Source organism: Schistocerca serialis, chromosome 2 (genome assembly GCF_023864345.2).
Source record: "Schistocerca serialis cubense isolate TAMUIC-IGC-003099 chromosome 2, iqSchSeri2.2, whole genome shotgun sequence".
Classification (NCBI taxonomy): domain Eukaryota; kingdom Metazoa; phylum Arthropoda; class Insecta; order Orthoptera; family Acrididae; genus Schistocerca; species Schistocerca serialis.
The window spans coordinates 96,143,518-96,161,140 of NC_064639.1; positions in this window are offsets into that span (position 1 = coordinate 96,143,518).

Sequence of the window (17,623 nt, forward strand, 5' to 3'; positions counted from 1 at the left end):
ACTCATGCGTCCATCATGATGTCTCTTTCGATTTTCACGATTATAACCGTTGCCGTTATAACCATTGCCATTGTTTGTGCCTTGATTCTGTTGCCGGTGCTCTTGCCTATTCCCGTTACCATTTGGTACTAAGTTACTACCGTTACTATGGCTGCTATTGTAATCGGCTTTGTGTTGATTATAGCCTGCATGGTTCCACTTGTTTTCGGTTTTCATATCTTCGATCAATAGATCAACAGAATCCACTATTTCCATGAATTGTTCTATATCGTATTCCGGCACATTGATGAAATATCTTTTAATTTCACTGGGCAACTTCATTTTTATTAATCTGATTATGTCACGATCGGACATTGGTTCGTCCCAGTACCTGGTTTTGTTTATATACTTTTCGAAATATTTGCGTAACGTTCCCATCTTAGGATTGTACATTTCTGGACTGTACAACTCCTTTCGTAGTCTTTCTTGGACGCTATCGGACCAGAATTTTTGCAAGAATGCACCTTCAAACTGTTGCATCGTTAGACATTTTTCGGACACGTCGGTGGCCCACAGTGCCGCGTCACCTTGAATAAAGGAGACCACGAACTGTATTCTTTGTCTTTCCGTCCATGTCCTGGGAAACACATTCCTGAAGCTCTTAATAAATACAACAGGGTGGACATTTCGTTTTTCGCTATTGAAGGGTTGGAATGTCCTGTGTTTTATTACATTGTCCTCTTTTTTGCACATCTGATTGCTACATTCTGGGACATTCATCACTTCGTGATGTGCGCTGCACGGTATCGCGTGTTGCTCGTGCTCATAATTCGCATTAGGTTGCGGTTGCGCACTCGCACCCTGGCTACCGTCAGCGTTATTATAGTAATCAGTGCGCGAAGTCGGATTCATGATCTGTCCGCCACTGTTTACATTGCTTTCCAACGCAGACAGTCTCCGCGCGACCTCCTGTTGCCAATTTGGCAACTCCGCTGTCACACGGGATTTGATCTGTGTTAATTCGGCACGTAGTGCGGCAGCGCTAGCGTCAATATTTACACTCGCGGCCGCAGTCGCTTGTTCTACAGCTGTTTTTACATCGCTTTCAATCTTTGCAGATATCTCGCGATCCTTTACTTCTAACCATTCATTTAATTCTTTTTCTACTTTTTGAGCTTGCACTTCTAAATATGCGTCAATACTTTTCCGTGCATCTACCTCCACATTATCCACGCGGTTGGTTAAAGTCTGGACATTGTCTTCAAGCCTAGCCTGCGATATCTGTAATTTTTGCATCTCTCCGGCTAAGCTTTGCACAAGATCGGGTATTTCTTTGCACGCGTCCCGCATCTCGGCAAGTTCGCTTTGGATACTGTCGAGTTTTGCTTCACTGCGCTGCTCTTGCTCAATGAGCTTTTGCGTTAATTTTTTCTCCTGCTCATGGAACATCTGAGCCAGTTTTTCGTCTCTTTGTTTTTCCCTCTGTTCTGACATTCTTTCCTTTTCCCTTTCTTTCAGTTCTCTTTGTTGCTCTTGCTCATGGAGCATCTGAGCCAGTTTCTGATCTCTTTCCCTATCTCTTTCTTCTAACCTGCGCAGAAATTCTGCAAATGGGTCTGCAATCGGTGAGCATACTGGTGCCCCGCTTAATCTAGCACTCGATTGGCCCCCCTGCCCAGGCAGTGGAGTTGTTACTCTATTCCCATTCTGCTGTGGAGCGTCATTCACGGTCCACAGATCCTCGCCCCCCGCTCCGGAAATTATGTTATCCGAGGCGGTGGCTTGGGATTCGTTTACGTATTGCAAATGATCCTCACTTTCCATATTAACAGAATTTTGTTCTTTTGGTACGGATGCTTTAGGTTGTCCTATCTTACCCATACTAAATTCACTTTAAGCCACTGACGAATCTTTAACACTGATACACACACGATTAATTATCCCCTCCAAAAATAAACACATAAATACACGAAACACCGAAGGTATCTCATGTGCACATGTGTTCGATATTCCGCACAGAGCTACACAGGATGCTTGCACAATAGGCCTTACCTTACTTATTTTTCTTTCTCGCAATCCTTTTTCTTTTCTACACTTTTTCCTCTCCAGATCTCCTCAGGGTGTGGTTTTGTTGTTGTACATGTAAAAGAATTCATACAAGCATTAATATTTTACAACAATTAGACACATACATAATTACATTCATTACAATAGAATCATATTAATCGGGCCCCAAAGTTGCGGCGCCAATCTCGCGTCCGTCGGTCGTCGTAATTTAATATATATATTATTATTGTTATTATTATTTTTGATTGTTGCCGACTTACGTGGTGGGCCTTCATAAAAATGATATTTAAGTTGAGCAATGTAATAAACTTTTCATATAAATTTCCTCGGCTAGTCAGTTGACGTTAAAGCAAAAGATCTTTAGTTATTAATTACAATTGCGGCCCACACACGCGCGAGAGTATTTTCTTACCTCCGTTAACCATTGTATTGTAGTCAGAGTCCTGGCTCTGGGTCTCGGCTATGCTACTGAAAATAAGAATCTTAAAGCTAAGTATTTCTGCAACTTCGTGCGGCTGTGGAGAAAAATTAATATTATGCTAATAGCGGGCGAGTTTTCCGCTTCCGCTAATTTTTCATAAGTTAATATCGCCACGTAATGGCGTCGTTGGCTGCATCGGCCGCTGCGATTGTTGAGCTGTAAATTACTTGAATGCAGGTTAATTCAAGGAAGGCGGACATGAAATCGGGATCACCTCTTACAAATTAAAAGTGCACAATAATATTGAATACTTATATTATATGTTTAACTCATACAAATATGCTTACATTTGTCAGCAACACACAAGATGTCCCTCTAGACACATTCAAGACAAGCGAAGAAGTAAGGTCGACTAAAAAATTAACAAAAGAGTGTAACTGGGCGTCTCTTTAGATCATTCTGTCATAAATTATTTCTTTGCAATCTAAACCTACACAGAGAAATTATTATTTTAAGGCTACATGAGAAAAAAAAATCTCTTACAAATTATGAATGTCTTCTTTATAAATATTGTCTTTTCGTAATATGGCACTGGGGACGCTATAGATTAAAGAAATAATAAATGTATCTTAGTAAGAATTTAGTCACTGCTATAAGCTTTGACCTACACGAGATGTAGGCTTATGCATTTGTGCAAATCTGAATGTAGTATAACTTCACAACCCATTCAGATCGTGGCCCTTTCAGTACATACAGGGCACTGAGGACCAGAAGGGCCTAAAGCACAGCATCGTCTTCATAATCGGAGTCATACTGGACGTTTTATCAGAACCTCAGGCCACAGAATGCCATTATTTGCAATGATAATTCTTTCCTTTTTGTTCCGATTATGCCGGCCGGAGTGGCCGAGCGGTTCTAGGCACTACAGTCTGGAACTGCGCGTCCGCTACGGTCGCAGGTTCGAATCATGCCTCGGGCATGGATGTGTGTCATGTCCTGAGGTTAGTTAGGTTTAAGTAGTTCTATGTTCTAGGGGGCTGATGACCTCAGCAGTTAAGTCCCATAGTGTTCAGAGCCATTTGAACCATTTTGTTCCGATTATCATTTCTAATTAATTACAAACTTTACAGTTGCCAGAATGCACTATTGTCACTGGTGTATATATGGAAATATTGTGAATTAACATTAATAATATAAACCAAATGTTGATTAATATTTCATAATATACAGTGGATACATTATTTTTTCATAATAAATATAGGATGCTGAAGTTTGATTACAAAACTAGTTAGTCCTATGAGATTGGTGGGTGATTTCTCTACATATTTGATTTTCACAACCATCTACTTTTCTCAAAACTTTGTCTTGCTTTGGCCTCCTCTGATTCGTTCTGCCACCAGAAAGAGTGCTTGATGCAGATGACATTTTTTAATACATTTTCTGGTTTTATTATTTTTGTTATGGTCCTTACAAAGACTCTGTTACCTATTCTGATATTAGGTGCTTTTGTTTTCTGATGGTGTTTCCTTTGATAGTATTTTGCCCTGCACTCAAGAGTATAACTGTCAATGCCTGTAGTCATTCTCTTTCCTGTATTCCCTCCCTCCTCAGACAGCTAGTTGATCTATCTTAATTGGTTCTCCATAAATTATCCTTTAGCTAGGCTTACCATAAGTTTGAGGTTAGCCCAGAGTGTTCTCGATTTTTATTGCTGTACAGCACTGCAAAAATGTCTGGGGTTGAAAATTTTATGACTCATGAGGATTTTTAAAAAAAGTCAGACCTTTATGTTCAAGATTGTGTTTTTAAATGTTCTCTTATCGTCATGCCTTGTCAGTTAGCCTTGGAGCAAGCCTTGATGAGGAAGGAAGGTCTAGCTACCAGCTTCACCACAGCTTTTCATTTACTGTTAGTTATTAGTCAACACAGCAGGGGCAATTTGATTATATGGTTTTTTTGTGTGAAGTAACTTGTCTACACATTTTTGATCTTTTCATCTCTATTTGCTTTTTGGCACGTCATTTAGCAATGAGTTAGCATAATAAAGAGTGTGTGTGTGTGTGTGTGTGTGTGTGTTTTCAATGCTACAGGAATATAATTTTTTTGTTGTGAATTTTGTGATGTAATTAAAACAAACAATTCATTTCTGAAAAAACAAGTGTGATAAGTACAACTGAATAAATAAAGTTTAATGTTTCAGTAAACTGTTAAGACTTCTAAGTAATTCCAGACTTTTCAACTCAAAAAAATATTGTAATATATGATCGGTTGTATCCCAAAAATGGTAATGTCCTGGGTTCAACTCAAAAAAATATGTCAAGCCTACCTTTAATGCTATCCCATATTATGATGTGGTAAGCTGGTCAGTATTATTTCCAATTCTTTCAAATATTGTACCCGCAATGCATGCTTCGTATGATAATATGCTCAAAATAGTATTCCCAGTTCATGCATTACCAATTTTTAAACGAATTGCTTTGTAGAATCAGTTCCACTGTTAGTTCCTATGAATAAATTCCTAAGACATCTGAGCCACAAACTGAGGACCATTACTGAAAACACTATCCCTTCTTTCAATCGTCGTACGAACATCGAAATGGCCGATATTGAGATAACCGATCGCGAAACTAAAAAGTAGCTACAATCGCTTAGTTTTGGAAAGGTGTCAGGACCAGATGAGATACCTATAAGATTCTATAAAGATTATGCAAAAGAACTTGCTCCCTTTCTAGCAGCAATTTATCGTAGATCGCTTGAGCAATGAAAGGTACCTCATGACTGCAGAATGTACAGGTCATTCCCGTTCTTAAAAAAGACCGTAAGGCGGATCCGCACAATTATAGACCTGTGTCGTTGACGTCAATCTGTTGTACAATTGTGGAACATGTTTTAAGCTCAAGAATCATAGACGTTTTTGGAAAATGAACATCTCCTCTATAAAAATCAACATGGATTCTGCAAACAGAGATCCTGCGAAACTCAGATCGCTCTGTTCCTCCATGAGATCAACAGCGCAGTGGACAACGGCGTTCAGGTTGATGCCGTGTTCCTTGATTTCAGTAAGCCATTTGTCACCCTCCCGCATTGCCGTTTAATGAAAGAAATACGAGCTAATGGAGTGTCGGAGCAGTCTTGCGATTGGATTCAAGACTTTTTTGCCCTTAACGGAACTAAATCGACAGATGTAAAGATAATATCTGGAGTAGCACAGGGAAGTGTGATAGGACCGTTGATATTTACAATATATGTAAATGATCTAGTAGAAAGCGTCGGATGTTCTTTAAGGCTATTCGGTAATGCAGTTGTCTACGCCAAAGTAACAACGCCAGAAGATAGTAAGAATTTGCAGAACGACTTGCAGATTGATGAACGGTGCAGGCACTGGAAGTTGACCCTGAACGTAAATAAATGTAACATATTGTGCATACATAGCAAAAAAGTCCACTACTTTACAGCTACACTATTGATGACAAACAGCTGGAGACGGCGTAACTATCCAGAGCGAACTTAAGTCGAACGACTACATAAAACAGATAGTGGGAAAAGCTGACACCAGACTCAGATTCATCGGAGGACTCTTAAGGAAAGTAACTCATTCACGAAAGAAGTGGCTTATAAGGCGCTTGTTCGTCCGATTCTTGAGTATTGTTCATCTTCTTGGAGTCCCTATCAGGTAGGACTGACAGAGGAGATAGAGAAGATCCAACGAAGAGCGGCGCATTTCGTCATGTGACCGTTTAGTTGGCGAGAGAGCGTTACGGAGATGCTAAACACATTCCACTGGCAGGCGCTACTAGAGAGACGTCGTGCATCACAGAGAGATTTACTATTGAAATTTCGGGACAGCAGTTTTCAGGAGTCGCACAGCATATTACTTCCCCTCAAATACATCTCGCGTATTGACCACGACGAGAAATTTCGAGAAATTAGAGCCAATACAGAGGCTTACCGACAATCATTCTTTTCACGCACTATTCGCGAGTGGGGCAGAGTTGGAGGGATCAGATAGTGGTACCCAAAGTACACTCTGCCGCACACCATTAGGTTGATTGCGAAGTATGATGTAGATGCAGATGTAAGTCACTCTTGCTTAGTGCTGTAACTACCACATTTGTGTGGTCGCCGCTCCACAGTTCATGCGTGAAGTTTGTGCTTGATTTGTCCACCAGAGGCCAACCAGCCTGCTAGCCTGACAGCAGCTGCATGAACAGCCTTCCATCTGTGTTCCCTGTTAGAACTAATGCCTATACAGGCCAGAGTGCACGGCTCTGCCAGCCACCTGTGCGTTGTCTTTTGTATTATTGCAGTTTATCATAGATTTCTTGAGCAATGAAGGCTACCTAGCAACTGAAAAAAAGCGCAGGTCATTATAGTTTTTAAGAGGGCCCGTAGGACAGATGCAAACAATTACAGATGTATACGTTGACGTCAATCTGTTGTACAATTATGGAACATGTTTTATGCTCAAAAATTATATTGTTCTTGGAGAAGGAAAATCTCCTCCATAAAAATCAACATGGATTCTGCAATCAGAGATCCTATGAAACTCAACTCGATCTGTTCCTCCATGAGATCCACAGTGCCGTAGATAATGACACTCGGGTTGATGTCGTGTTCCTTGACTTCAGGAAGATATTTGATATTGTCCCGCAGTGCTGTTTAGCGAAAAAATACGAGCTTATCGAGTAACAGAACAGATTTGAAACTAAATCAAGACTTCCTTGCAGACAGAGCTGAATACTTAGGGTAATTTCCAGTGTATCCCAAGGAAGTGTGATAGGACCGTTACTGCTTACAATATATATAAAGGATATTTCAGCAAGCAAGCACATTCCCATCATTAGGAGTACTCAGGAACTGACCATTCAAGGGGCAGTGTGGCATTTTTGCCTGAACCTGCATCCCCTCCCCCCTCCTGTTTGCAGCTCCAGCCTATGTTCGTACCTAGTTGCACATGCGACTGGTATTTCTGCTGTTCCTCTGGCTGCCCCCCCAAGTCAGTTCATTGTGGGAAACGCCCTTCCTCTTCTTAATCAGACTGTGGCTTCCCTGGCCTTACTAAGGATGTACCCACTAACACAATTGATCAGCAGTTCCCTTGCTTAAATCTCAATAGATTCTTTAATGGCATAGTCCCAGAAGTTAGATGTCTGTGTCAGAACCTTACTACGATCAAATCAATTCTGTGTAATTCAGATAGGCAGTATGACATGAGTGCCAACATGTAAAGTTGCTGCAGTCTAATGTGGCAATGGTGTTCTTGGCAATGATCTTTGACAGTTGTATTGCTTGAACTATATACATCTCACCACATCGGTAAGGTATCTAGCCTGATAGACCCAGATTTCTATAGTCCAAGGTTGTCTTTGACACTATCAAGCAATGCCCAATGCTTCAGCTGGTGATGAGACTGTCTTCACTTGGGGTTACTGGAGAATTCACCCTATCTTTTCATATACTGTGGTACAAAAAATATTATATGGAATGGCTATATCCTCTTGAGGCTCTCCTTCTGTTTCCACTGATTGTACAGTGGGTTAGCACACAGTGCTCTCTGAATATGCTATTCCTTGCAGCTATCCTTCTGGAACATTGCCGTCAGATGTTCAAGTTCATGGTTGAGCTTTTTATTGTCAGAGACTGTGCAGTCCGTATTGTACCAATGTTTTGAGCCCCCATTCCTCTGCCCCAGTTGGTGGCAGCTGTCTGCATGTAGGTAGGTCAGTGTGTGTCATCTTCTGATAAACAATGTGGCCCAATCTGCCATCTACTCTTAGTTTTACCAGGGTGTCGATAAAGGGAAGTGGCCCATCTCCTTTGAATCCCATGATACATCTGATGTTCTGGTGTATAGTAGCCTACTGCAATGTACGAGGATGTAATTCAGCTTGTCTTTTCCATGTAGCCACATGATGAAGGTTTTGTCTACACACTGAAAGAAATGTATTCCCTCACACCCATTGTGGGGCTTCCTCCTCAAAATGTTCCATATACATGTTGGTGACAACTGGTGAAAGGGTTCCCCATTGCTGCTCCTTCCATCTGCTCCTAGTAGCCAATATCAAAAATAAAGTGTGCCATTGTAGAGAGAGGCCTAAAAAGGTTGGTTGCCTCTTGTGTCAGATAAGACTAATACATTCTAAGGATTCCTGTAAAGACACTCTGGTAAAAAGACAGTCAATATCAAAGCTCACAAAAATGTCCATATCCTTCATCTTAAAGTTGTTATGGTAGCTAATAAAATCCACACATTTGCAAATGTGATGTGAACACTTCCTGATGTAATGGCTAAGCTAATTCTTCAGATATTTAGTGAGTGAGTATGTTAGGACACCAGTGTTGCTAACAATGGGGTGTGGAGTTACCTGCAGCCCATGTGACACCATCAACCCATTCTCACATCCAAGAATTGAACTGGTTGGCCAGCTGTAGATTGTAATATTATTGGGATTTCCATAGTATGAAAGCTGTGAGTACCCTTGGAAAGGCATTCACCTATCTGTATATTAAATGATCAACCTATGAGATGAGACCTATTCTTTGAAACACTTTTGTTTTATATAATATACGTAACTGTAAAGATGCGCATCTAGCACGGACGCTAATACATCGAATGCGCAGACAAGGAAACATTTCAATAGAAGCTGAACTGATGTTCCACTTCGATCTAAATAAAAGATGATAGTAAAAAAAAAAACTTTTGTAGATCTTCCGATTTTAATGTACTACTTCTGCTTCTAATGTGAAAACGTAAAAGAAGATCGACTTTAAGCTAGAAAAGTGAGCGGTCTTGGCAGCGTGCAGACAACATTATTAATTAATAAATTCAAGTAATTTATGTTTGAAACTGTAAATCGGCAAGTTATTGTTATGAAGGTGTTGAACAGTGCAAGAACTGTCTTTAACGAAGGAGAAAAGTAATGACTGTAATTTGTGACAAAAATGTAAACCAAGGAGACAGCACAGGGCAGGCTGAAATCTGATCGCACTATACAGTTAGAAAAGTACTTATGTAAGTTATATTGTTTATAAATAAGCCCTAATTTGCTAGTGAGAACTGTTTGAATATATTTAGTGTTTACCAGATTTCTTATTCTGTTCTTTTCCTTTATACTTTTTTAACCTCCATGCCATATTATTTTTATAAATGTCAAACAGCGTTTACTACAGCAGAGAATACTGCGGCATCCTGGTTGTGTACAGAAGGCCGCCCCTTGTCTTCTATACAACTCATAGCTGCCCCATTTATTAATGATTTCATTTGCAAATGCAATATTTTTTTTACTGTTCATTGTTAAAGGTCCCTTAGGTAATTATAAAATTCGTACTGATTACATAAAGAAATCCGGGTTGTTCTTTTCCAAATAATAGAAGTCTTTGCGTAATCAAAAACTAGCCTCCTTCTGACAACGATCAGGAGCCGACCAGAAGACGGACGTCTTCGACTGCTTTCGTGTCTCCTGTGGCAAAGCTGTGCCAAACTGGGAACATCACATTCTAGTATGAAACACAGATTTAAATTGAAAGAATTGAAATATATTTAACCTAATAATATTTTTTAAAATACTAGAAGATGCAATATTAATAGTTATTTGTTAGTCAAGTCAAGGCACCAGTGACTAAAGCGTACTCTCTCCCATGCCAGGCTACTTGTTCCATGATTTTTGAGGCCACTGTTGAGTCAAAGTGATGCTGCACATGGTCATGTGATGCCCAATGACACACGAAGTTCCAAAGAGAAGCGTGATGAGAAGCTTTTGGGAGAGCAAACACCAAGCAGAGGGTTCAAACGTCATCATAACTGAGCATGTGCAGTAATGCCTGTTTTCTGAAGATTGAAGGTAGCTTTCTGGTAGCTGCTTAAACAAACCTTCTGTCACCTCTGTCTGTGGCATGCACATTGGAGTGTGCATAGAATATTAGCATTGATTTTCGTGTTGGTTTAAGTATGGTTAGGGTACTTACCAACTGTGAGGTTTATTACAGTTTGAATAAAGCACACAAGACCAGTATTACATTATCATATAAATTATTCTGCAGAGAGTCAGAAGCAGAAACAATGGCTTGATGTGGTGACATTGTTGCCAGTTACCAGGATATACAAGGGCCTGATAAAGAGAAAGAGACCACACTGTCAGTGCCACAAAGTATTTATTCTCCATCCTTTTCTGCACTTAGAGTATAATGAGCCTGTTTTCTTACTTGCAACCCCCACCTCCATCCAAAAGATATGTCTTGATGCCTGTATCACATGAATTAATTGCACTGTGTGGATTCCCTCACATTCTGCTTTTGTTGCATATTGTCATTAGGTATTGATACTCATACATATAAATAGCACACCTGCACCTTATCTGTTCAAATTTATCAATGATTTTTCTTTGAAACATAAATCTCAGTTATGGTAACAAAATGATACAAATTACTTGTATTACGTTTCCTTTTTTTTCAATTTTCTGCTTTTGGTACTCTTAGGAGTTTCTTTTATTGATATATACAACACTTTTCCATTATCTTTGTTTAAATATTATAAATGACTTCATCTCAAAGGCAGAATCTATGTTATGGTGCCAGATTGCTGTCGTGTAGCCCAATTCTAGGTTTGGTTGGAAGAAATGCTGAAAAGCATGAAGTGGGTGGGTTTGGAGATATATGCCTATTATCCCATGAAAGACTACTTACAGAATTTCAAGGACCAGTATTAACTGGGTATTGTCATTCCCAACATAGTTACACAGGGACCACCAAGACAAGGTTAGACTATCCACTGAGCATATGAGGGCATTTAACTAGTGATTCATCTCTTGCTCCATATGCAAATAAAATGCAAAGGAACACAAATATTCAGCATGATAGGAAGTATCCTCTTTCATGCATCTCAGTGGCTTACAGGGTGTGGATGTATATGTAGAGGGCATTGCAGTAAAGGGAACATTGTTGCCACTGGAATGGCCCTTTGCCTCTGGTATGCGCTTGCCATTCTCCAACCTTAGAAATGAATTATCTAGTTTCAGGTGGACTCTGTACCATGGTGCAATTTCACTTTTACAAATTGTTCCCTGAGAGAAGAGAAGTGATAATGCAATAACATGCCTGTCACCACAGTAGGTTTGAACTACAGGCCTCTAGATGTATAGTGCAGCAGTTAGCAATTATGGCATGGCTGGTGCAGCAATATTAACATAATGAAATGATTATTTACCACTGGGGAGCTTATTGTTGCTTTCCCAAATCAAAGTACCATCTGACGATAAAATGAGCTACTACAGTACAAAAAGCTCAGTTGAGTCTGTTTTGCACTTACAAATCTCCCTCACTGTGTTGATTTCCAGACAGGAGTGCTTCCATACTTTACACACTTCTACTCAGTTTTGCTCTATGGCATAACCTTCTGGAGCATTGCAGCTAAGGTGAGAAAATTATTATTCTACAGGTGCAACAACAGTATTGTGTGAAGTTCCACTAACATGCTTACATTCATTCTGTTCCCCCCTAATCCACTCATCTCCACTCCCCCCAGTCTATCTTTACTTCTCTGGCCTGAAGCTTGCACAGTACTTAGCAATGAAGCACCTCTGACCTAATCTCTACAATGCCCTCATCATCTTTGCTGTCAAACTCCTTACTGGTGGACCTCTTAATCCTGAAATCTAAGTGATATGCCCTTTCTTTTTAATTTTCCCCAACCTGTCCCTCTCTCCTCCCCAAAAAAGGAACCATTATTTCTGAAAGCTAGGTCCCTTTTAGTGCTATGTGTGTCTACCAGCAGTAGGATATATTTCACCTCCAGAAGGCCAGCTATTCTGTCTCACTATTTATTAGTTTTCTGTAAAAAATTCTGCTTTGGTACAGTAAATGCACCTGCTAACAGTAATTGTGGTTAATAACAAAAGTGAAGTTAGGATGAACTCAACAACTGACAACCGCAATACTAGGAGTAGAAATAATTTCCACACAAGCCATGCATCCCTCTCTAAGGTTCAGAAGGGATTTTGTGTTCTGGTGCAAGGCTTTGTAACAAGTTACTGGCAGACATGAAGAAGAAAATTCAACATCTTAAAATACTTTTTAAAAAAATAATAAAATAAAAGAACATGTCATCAAGTACACCTACAATTTATCAGAATACTTGGATTTGGCAGTGAGGTTTCAGTTGCCTGAGACTAATATCTGTATCGTGTGGATCTCTACTTTGCCAGTATACAGGTAGCTGATAGTTGTATGTGTAAAGCTACATAAATGATTCATTTAAAGTATCAGCTGAGTAGTCTAGGAGGAGGAGCAGTAATTCCTTACAAAGTAGCTATTTTTTTCCTAACATATACATATTTTCAGAGTGGCTGTGAATGAGAGGTCATCCAGTCAGTTTACCATGCTTGTTGGAAACTAGCTGGCTGGTGTATGAACTGTAACAGTTGTATGAGAACAGCTCTTAATACTTTATTCACCCATGTACAGGAAGGAAAATCTTGACACTGGAGAATACAGCTTTAAGAAGTTTTACTTTATGGTGGAATTCTCACTAAAAGGAACTGACAAGACAATTAGCCTGTTAGTAAGAACTATTTATTATCAAGGAAGGTAAAAGGTTCAGTCTAAGAGTAAGTGCAATGTCGTTGCAGAATGACCTCTGATGATTAGTGCAAAATTATTTTGACAGCACAATGTAAATAAGCACTTGCACCGCACAACACTGAGGAGTGGTGGTCTTGGCCAGTGCATGAAGTCTCTCAGGGAAAGTGAATCATCATCTAAGAAGTGTGCCGGAAAGTGGACATGCCAACCTGATCTTGTTGTACATCTGGAGGTCTGTCTATACTGGTTGCTGAAGGTGCCATTGCTGTTTCTGTTGCTGGAGCTAGTGCTGGTGCTGCAGTTGTTCAGCATCATGGTACAACAGCAGATAACTCTTCTTGAAAAACATACGCAGGCTTCGCCTAGTCAAAAGATATGGTAGAGGGCTTATTGTTAACAAGAACATCTGTGGTACACACTCGCCATTGTATAACTCTGTGTGGACCTGTGTACAGTGGTTGTAGTGTAGGATTAACACAATCAGTATGAAGCATGTGACGTTACAGCCTTTATCACTGCGATTTTTAACATGTAAAAGTTTTTTTTCTGTATTCGCGTCAGTATGTGCGGACTTTTAACGTATACCAATGAATGTTGTAACCAGATATCTTTGCCGCGCTCCTGAAAAGCGCAGAATATCACGATAGCTATAAACTGTTATACGCTGCTATCGATCAGTAAAAAAACGATGCACCTATGTTTCAAAATAACAATTGTCAATTTTTACTTCTGCAGGGAGCCGCGCTGCTCTCTAGCTGTTCTGTGAATGTGTTGCGAGTCGGACGCAAAAGTATTGTGCTCCATACTGATATAATCATTTTATTGTAACTTTAAGAGTTTAAGTGATTAAAAAATATATGTAGCCACAAACAAGCGAGAATGTATATCATGAAAATTCGCTCCACCGCCACAATGGGTGGCCATGTTAATGTAAGTTTCCGTTTCATAATATAATACTTGAAGCCTTGAAGTTTATTTAATTTCAAAGAAAATCTCTCAACCTTATTTTCATTAATTATACTTGTGATAATCTTTTCTGTTTAAAAGATTTATGCAGCTTATGATCCAGCGTGTGTTCTGTCGGAACAGGAGGCTGTCGTGACGACATCGTTATAGTATTTATTCCAAGTTCTCTCAGTTCCGTTTATATGTTCGTACAAATCCAATTAGTTGGTCCCTTAGGTTTCTTTCATGTAACTTCTGTCTGTTTTCTCCGCGCGATCTTCCTCCGAAAAAAAAAAATTCTGTTCATTTTTTTTAGTAATTTTCGATATCGCGAATGAGAAAAGACAGCCGCCTCCTGCTCCGAACGGAACACCACGACTTTTCTAACGTCGGAGAGTACCGCACGAATTTTCCGCTAAAAGGTAATAGAATTTCTTAAAGCTGGATCAATTACACATGTTGCTGCTGTTCTCCGACAAATCTGGTGTGATTAATAGTAATTTATTCTGTCACGACAAAAAGAACCAATTTTATTTTTACCAAAGCAACAAAGCTTTCAATTAAATTACTAAAGAAAAAAAAATCATACCAGATCCGGCGCCCGAACAGGGACTTGACTAAAATATTGAAAGTGTCACGGTACTAATATATGATTGTCTTATTTCATGTATCGCTCTTTGGAACACAATGCTGCATAAAATTACGGATGAGCAATAAATATACGCAATATTGAAGGACGCGGTATTTACACAAATATCTTGGGATTTAATAAGACGCAGATTTGCAGTTTTGAAGACAACGCCGAGTGAGTACCAAACTTTCGTTTGCCATAGTTCTGTCTAAAGAGTAGCTCATTTGACCTTCAAATTCGACCTCACTCTATCCTTTCTGTAACTTAACGTAAAAAACCACTTTTTTTTCTACGTAAATATTTGAACATTTTCTGTAACCTTTTGCTTGGACTATTTGTTTTATACTGTAGTTAGTATTCTCGTGTATGTTCAAGATGGATGCCATTTCAGTCTTTTCTGTGTAACAGCGTTGGCAATCAATTGTTTCAACGGCGTTGACTCCATCATGTCTTTTTGCTACAGACGTGTGTCAGTTATTACCCACGTAACATTAGACATTTGACGAACGCGCCGCGACTTTAACTTGCGCGGCAAGAATAATTGACAATCAGAATTTCAGTTGGCAGTACCCATTTTAAGTTGGCAATAGTTGAATTTCATTATGGCGGACGGACAATAGAGCGCGAACTCTGCAGACGAAAGCGATGGCACTGTTAACAAACATTACCGACTCCGCTCACGCGGAACGACGGCCAGGACAGACGACAGACAAGTGGTAGTTAACGTGGACGACACTCAGCAGGAAACACCCACCTCCCCGATAGCGGTATCAATTGACATTGTCAAAATGTTACAGGAATTGATACTAGACAGACAGGAGAGGGAACAGCGCGAACGTGATCGCGAACAACGTGAGAAAGACAGAGACAAGTTTTTATCAGAGTTGAAAACGGATATGACAACACAGATTGACTCAGTTAGGAATGACGTAAATACCACCATTGATGCGAAAGTAGGTACCCTCACTACGCAAGTAGGCTCTCTCACAGCACAGATAGATTCGGTTAAGGGTGACGTCACGGCGCAAGTAACCACTTTGACAACACAGGAATTGATACTAGACAGACAGGAGAGGGAACAGCGCGAACGTGATCGCGAACAACGTGAGAAAGACAGAGACAAGTTTTTATCAGAGTTGAAAACGGATATGACAACACAGATTGACTCAGTTAGGAATGACGTAAATACCACCATTGATGCGAAAGTAGGTACCCTCACTACGCAAGTAGGCTCTCTCACAGCACAGATAGATTCGGTTAAGGGTGACGTCACGGCGCAAGTAACCACTTTGACAACACAGATAAGCACTCTGAATAACAAAATTGATAACATTGGTCAGAATCTCACAACTCAAATCGAAGCGTGTCGCAAAGAAACCGATTCGGTAAAACTTGCGTATAAAACAGTTGCACGACAGGTAGACGAGTTAGCGACAGCGGTAGCCACTGTGGAATCAAAAGTAAGTGCAATGGCGAATGACATTTCGGACCGAACTATTGAGGAAAGAGTTAACAGTAGTGTTGCTTCGCACACTAAAGCACTTACCGAACATTACAAAGAATGGATTGATGTACAAGAGAAGCTTGTTGAGGAGAAGGTTACACGTGACTTGAAAGATGTTGTTAAATCCGCAGCCTTAGACATATTATCTGCACCCGGCAGTTCAGGAGGCACTGTTTGTACTGAACTAGGCCAAATTAGACGAGTGTTTACCCGGGATTTGCCGGAATGGCGGAAGCAAGTAACAGATGAGATATCCGACCTGAAACAGCAAATTCAAACACTACAATATGATAACCAGAGTGACGGGAAACACTCACTACCTTCTGAGCCAGATGAACATCAATACCAGACAACACAACACACCACAGTACATTCCGCGACCGAAAAATGAATTTAACGATTCACACAACAACAACACTGAACAATTGACACTCACAACCCTCATGAAAGAGGAGAGTGTATTGAAACACAGAGTTTTTCAACCATTCCAACCGGAAAAGCGAAATATTCATCCAGTCGTTTTCCTAAAGAACTTTTCAGGAGTCTTTCCAGCTGCCTGGAATGACAAACAGAGAATACAATTCATTACCGGATACATACAAGGAGAAAGTGCTACATGGGGAACCGAGATGGTTGATAAGTGCAAAACATTTAGCGAGTTTGAGAAGAACTTTTTAAGCAAATTTTGGAGCGCAGGTGTTCAGCAACGCCTACGCAAAGAGGTCTACAACGCCGAACCTTTCCATTCGAACAGTGGCGGACTTCGCCGGTACTTTGAAAAGTACTTGAGAAAGATACAATATTGGGACACTCCCATAACAACAAAAGATGTTATTATGATCCTTAAGTCAAAACTACCCATTTCCATACGCGAAAAATTAGTGAACGTGTCAGAGGAAGATCAGGACGCATTTTTATCCGTCCTTGATTCGCTCGATCTTATACACGAAGACGCGCGTGCGAATGCTAACCGTAAGAACAACAACGCAGGCACGTATTCGAATGGAAACGGTAGTAATGGAAATGGTTCACACGAAACACAATACGGAAACAAACAGTACAATAACCGCAATAGAGGCCGAAACAATGGTTACCGTAATGGTAAACACAAAAACAAGCATTACGGCAACCAACGGTACAATCCAATATACAACACGCAACAACAGTATTACGGGAATGCCCCATACCAATCAAACAATAACGGTAGTAACTTCTACCAGAATGGGAACAAATACAAGGGTAAATGTTGCAACAATCAAAATTGCGGAGGTCAGCTACCTCCACCACAACCCTATGGGCAGCCACAACACCAGCAACGACAGCAATACACGCCTCAGCAACAAACATTCATGCAACAACAACAGTACACGCCACCACAACAGGACTTTAGATACAATAACAATAAACCAAGAAAACAATACAATCCACCGGTATATTTTACGCAGGCAAGTAATGTACCAATTTTTCAGCCTGGTAGCCAAGTGCAGTACCAACAAGGGTT